Raw genomic sequence first — 6,000 nt, forward strand, 5'->3', positions numbered from 1 at the left:
TAAGAGCTCTATTCCAGCGTCTTCCTATTTCAAAATTTGGCGCTGTGTAGATAGTGCCAAATTTCAAAATAGGCTGTCTCAAAATAAGCTGCTCAAATATCGTAGCTTATTTCAAGCTACATGCAACTGTGTGGACATACCCTAACTCTGCTATCATTGTTCTCATTACAGTCCTTCATGATCCCACCAACAATTCTGCCCAGTCTAGATTTTGTCTCCCAACTCCTTTTTTAAAACAGAGTGAAGCAGTGGCACCAAATAAATGCTGGTGTTCATTTAACATGGGGCTACCAAAAATCTTTCTGAATGCTAAACTCCAGTCAGCCTTTGTAATGCCTTTCTTTTTTTTTTTTTTTTTTTGGCTTGGCAACATTACAGATCCTTGTGTAGCTCTGGTGAATATTCAAATACTGTAATTGGAGATGATTTACATTGTTTTGAATTAACTAAAATTCCATTGTTAAGCACAAACACTGCTTCACTAAATCATCAAGCTTTTAATAGGTCCACATGAGCAGGTTACTGAGCGTGTTAGGATTTATAATGCTCCCAGGGAGCTGACCACTGTATTATGCTTCCTGCTGCTAGGTAATATGCATGACACATTTCTGGACACTAATTCATTTATTTAATAGTAACAGTATGCAAAAACAGAGTTCAAAATGAGGCTGACAAAGAAGATATAAAAGTTTTATTAATCCATAGCTAATCAAAGGCCGGTGGAAGGCATATAATGGTGGCATTTACAGACCATATCGAATGTGAATAAATTAAATTTTTGTTTCCTAAAATCGTACTAATAGGATGTATTCAGCTTGAAACATTTATACTTTTAATTACAATGGCAGCCAATTTAGAGCAGGTACATTGCTGTACTGTACTGAAAACATAAAACTTTGCAGTAAGGAGCTATACAAATCCTTTCATTAGCTATTTTTAAACCTAATCTGTTAGTTGCGTGCACTGTGTCCATGCTTAGAAATAATGTTATTTACTTTCTCTCTCCTTCAATTATACAGAAACAGATTTTTAAAAAGTATTTTCAAGTAAGAAATTTTTAAGGGAAGTTCATCATTTTATACACAACACATCTTTGGGGCCCAATCCTGCTGCCACTTATGCATATATGTAAATCAGTGGGGCTATTCAGGTGAGTAAAGTTATTCCCAAACATCATTTGCCAGGTCAGTCCTTTGTTCAGGCAAACCGTATCCCAGAATGCTTTGCATAACCAGAACATGCAGTTAGCAATAAAAATGAGAATAGATTAAAAAGGAAAAACAAGAGACAGCATATGTGAAAATCATTATCAATTTGGCTTGTTTCAGTAGTATAGGAAGCACTGTGAGAGTGATCTTTATGGCAAGTCTTCTGCTCAAGTACAAAATCAGACTTACATTTAGCTCAGTAGTAGAGATGAACCAAAAACTGTTCAGATCCAGATCGGATCATAATTTTGGACAAAAATATGGTATTACACACACACAAAACAGGAGAAAATTTTCTATTAGACTTACTAATTTGGGGCGGGGGGGCGGGAGCCTGGAGGAGTACATGTTTCCTTTAAATTCTTCATCATATTTTTTTAACCCGCTCTAAGTTTAATTTGGAAGGGATTTGTCTAAAGTTTGGCTTTGGAGCTGAAGGTATAAAATAATAATAATAATAATAACCACGCAAGCTATTCAGCTGTCTCATGGGCATGTATACACTGGGAAGTTATTTCAAAATAACTCCCGTTCTTTCAAAATAACAAGGCGAGCAGCCACACTACCAAGCCTGTTCTTTTGAAATAATGGACTTGTTATTTTGAATTAACTCCATCTTGTGAAAAGGAATAAGCTTATTTTGAAATAACCTGGCAGTGTAGACATAGTCTCATGAGATCAGCTATGTGTGACAGCCATCATCTGGGGCTTAGGTTTTTTAAACCCAGAGACTGAAAATAAGCCTCTTCCAGTGCTAGATCCAAACATAGAACCAAAGTTACAAGTGAAGTGCTCTGATCCCTCTGAATCTCCCCAAATTTGAAGATGTTTATGTTTGAGGTGCTAGTTTAGGCACCAATACTACTCTAATACTCAAGTAAAACATTATCCATTATGCACATTTGTATGTGTGATATAAGAAAGTGAGAAAACTTTCTTCACACAACTGGGCTAGACGGAGAAAATGTTCTTCGGGAACAGAGCAATGAAGAGTGAGCAGCGTCCTAGGGGAAAACCCAGACTGAGTCCAAAAGGAACAAACACTTGAAAACACAATTGATTTGATCCTGGCACTCTCGATAAAGGCACTGACCATTACCCAATGAATTTTTTTACAATGAGCATGGGGCAAATCCACTTACTGCTCTCAAAATGGTCAAGAAAATAAGATAAAACCCTGAAAATGAGGACAACTTTTTGAAGAATGGGAAACTAATTAGTGATGGGTTCATTTCAACAGATGGGAGAGAGCTTTGCAGAAAGATTTTATATAAAGAAAGTCTTTGAGGTGCTGGTCAATATTACAAGGACACCAGAATGTTTTTCATGGGAGAGGATTTGTAAGGCCTAAGAGGTATTTTTCTTTGCAAAGAGCACTCTGACCAGTAAAATCTGCATAAAGATGCATCCGCTCGAAGGATTCTAGGTGGAGCTTTAGGGTGTGTTTTTGCCCTGTGTCACAGCAGACTGTAAAGTGTAGTGTGTAAGACTGTAAAGTAGTAGTGTGGTAAGGAGAAAAGAAGGAGTCTGAGTATTTTAAAAGCAAAAGTATAAATAATTTCTTCAGCACAACTTGACAACAATTCCTTTCTAGTATAAACTCCAATTCAGCAAAGCACATAAGCTTTTCCTAACTTGACATAGGTGAATAGTCCCATGGAAGGCAAAGAGACTACCCATCTTCTTCAATTGAGACACATGCTCAAGTACCTTGCTGAATCAGGGCTATAGCATTATTAAAACTTAGAACCAAACACAGCTGGTACATACAGTGCCAGGTCCCACAGAGAGTCTTCTGCTCAGCTGGGAATAGAAGTCCAGTCTTTAGACAACCAGGTCTGTGCTTTAAGCATTAGACAATGCTACTCCCCATCCCCCAATAAATGAGGCAGCATCCCCCAGCCTCTCCTGTAAATATGACAACTTTGAGTCATATTCCCATTGAATCATTGGTCTCTCAATATGGAGACTGACCTGGTACGGATGGCAGTTGCCATAGGATACACAACATGCATAAGGGAGACAGTGTGGCCTACTGGATAGGCGCTGGAAAGGATCAGGGTTTCAGTAACTTGATTTCTATTCCTCGTACTGCCTTACTACTAGACACCAACCTTCCATTTCCATATTTGTTCCTTTGTTTCATCTTCCACCTTTGTTGTGTTGGTTTCTACTATAAGCTCTTCAGGGAAAGGATTGTTTCTCACTGAATTTGTACAGCCTTAGCACAATAGGCTTCAATGTCATTTTGAGGCTTCTATTTGTGTTACCGTGTCTATCTTCGACCATTTTAAAAATACCAATCCTCTTTTAATTGAGGTCTGATTGTTGTTGACTGAAACTTTCCCATTTCTTCCGCTGAAGCAGAAAGAAGAAATACAGCAATGGGTCTGCGACAGCTACTTGAGCTGAATCCCCAGTGAAATCAATGTTGGCAGTGGACCAAAGAACTCAGTGGACATAGCCAGACTTCCATCAAATGTGTGAAGGATACGTGAGACATATGCCTTTGAAATGTCATGCGGCATAGGGGAGCAACAAACCTACACACAGTTGCAGAAGCAATTTAGACACATGCTTAAATACTTTGTGGGGTACTTACCAGTCTGGGGAGCAGATACTGTAGCCCAGGACCTGGATATTAATCCCCTGTTCATAAAAAGAATTATAGTGCCTTTTGTGTCCACTTAAAACCAGTTTTTAGCAGCTCACCTGAAAGACCTCCATCCTCTCACGTTCTCCATCAATCATGGAACTCAAAAGGCTCAGTTGTCAGTGAGTTCTGCTCATCTGGAAGGTGGGAATGGAGACTAGGAGGAGCCCTAGTCTGCTCTTTATACTAGCTAGACTGGCTTCCTCTCAACCATTCTACCAGATGAAAATGAGCCAGAGCTCAAGTGTCAGTCCCAGACCATGGCTGTGTTTTTTAAATGGTCTAAGATAGACACTATTAATCCTAGTCACACCTCCTTACTCCCAGACATGCTTGCTCCCCACCTGTGAGGAAGTGTGCAGAGTTGGGTATGCCAGCTTTTTGCCAGCTGAAGACTTCTCATGCTAGTGAAATCCCCAGCTGCCTGCCTAGGCATCCACAAATCCCCTCAAGCAGACATGAGCCCAATATATACAGCTTGGAAGGACGAGCTTTGGACCTACCGCACCAGCAGAATAGCAGTGAAAAGAGAAAATAGAGAAGCAAATTGGATGTGGTATAGTGATAGATGGAAAACAGTTCCCACTCCGCTCTAGATATTATACTCAGACCTATAGGGTTTAGATTTTAAACTCTAGATGTTATACGCCACATGCCCATGATATACTCTTCTGGGCTGCTGTTGCACAGTAAGGCAGTAAACAGCTTCAGTATGTATTTTTAACAAAGAGTTTGTTCTAATGTTTGAAATTAATGAATGTTCCATCACTGCAGTTAGGTGAAAGTCAAGGATGATAACAGATATTGATCAGGAAATTGACTTAGAAAATGATTACACACTGAGTTTGAAAAGTTTTTTAAAAATTGCATTTACTAGAACTGCAGGAAAAGGTTTGGATTTACTGAAAATAACATATTGGTAGAAAAACATCTGATATAAAAAAGATCCATTATAGAACAAAATTTAACATTGACATTGGATGTGATATTTTATAGACCTTGGATAGCTTTAATGAACAAAGATAAGACTATTCTAGAGAATGTAATTTTTATCTTGGGGGCTCTCACTACATGCAGAAACCACTTGAGCTTTGCTCTCAGTTTATTTTGTACCAGAAATATAGCTTTGTGTCAGCATTAAAAGCTGTAGCCAACTGAAATTATGTGGGTCAATCTGGGCCACAAAAGCCCTGAATGACCGCAAAGGCTGGCTAAACAGTAGCCTGACATATCCGGAGGAAAGGTTGGTTTGCTCTTCAAGGACAAATACATACTTGTATGTTCTGCACTGGGGAATTGTGGAGCTGCACACAGAGAGTTTATATTGCTAGAAAATGTGCTTCCTGTCTTGCACACACCTGCCACAGCTCCTTAATCTCCTTAAGTCACATTACATAAAAACAGCCATACTGGGACAGACCAAAGGTCCATCTAGCCCAGTATCCCATCTGCCAACAGTGGCCAATACCAGATGATCCAGAGGGAGGGAACAGACGGAGGGAACACAATCATCCCATGATCCCTCTCCTGTCATCCATTTCTAGAAAAACAGAGGCTAGGGACACCATTCCTATCCATCTTGGCTAATAGCCATTGATGGACCTAACATCCAGGAATCACTCTAGCTCTTTTTTGAACGCTGTTAAAGTCCTGGTCTTCACAACATCCTCTGGCAAGAAGTTCCGCAGGTTGACTGTGCTCTGCGTGAAGAAAAACTTCCTTTTGTTTATTTTAAACCTGCTGTCTAGAAAGTTAAAACACACTCACAGTGACACCACCACCTCTTATAAAGCTCCAATAGTTTTGGTTGGTTCTTCGGGGAGGGGGGAAGGGAGGATGTTTTTTAATGACTTGACTAGGGCAGGACTTGATCATTTGGTAAATAGCAATGAACCCTTAGTCCACACCTCCAATTACTAGAGAAGAGTTGGGGACCTTCCCACTTTATCTGTCTTCGTGTGCTCCCCTAGTCACAAGTGTATGAATTCTCCCTGCCTCCCCCACCATATCTCTAGTCATATATAGTTTGAAGGGCTGTGAGCAGTGGGGACAACCTGGGCCCATTGAGTCCTTCTCTTCCCAACAGAGATCAGTCTTTGCTGCAGAGGATGTGAAGGAGATTTCCACACATAAGCCCTT

This window comes from Pelodiscus sinensis, chromosome 14 (genome assembly GCF_052426305.1).
Source record: "Pelodiscus sinensis isolate ZL-2025 chromosome 14, ASM5242630v1, whole genome shotgun sequence".
In the NCBI taxonomy this organism is placed as follows: domain Eukaryota; kingdom Metazoa; phylum Chordata; order Testudines; family Trionychidae; genus Pelodiscus; species Pelodiscus sinensis.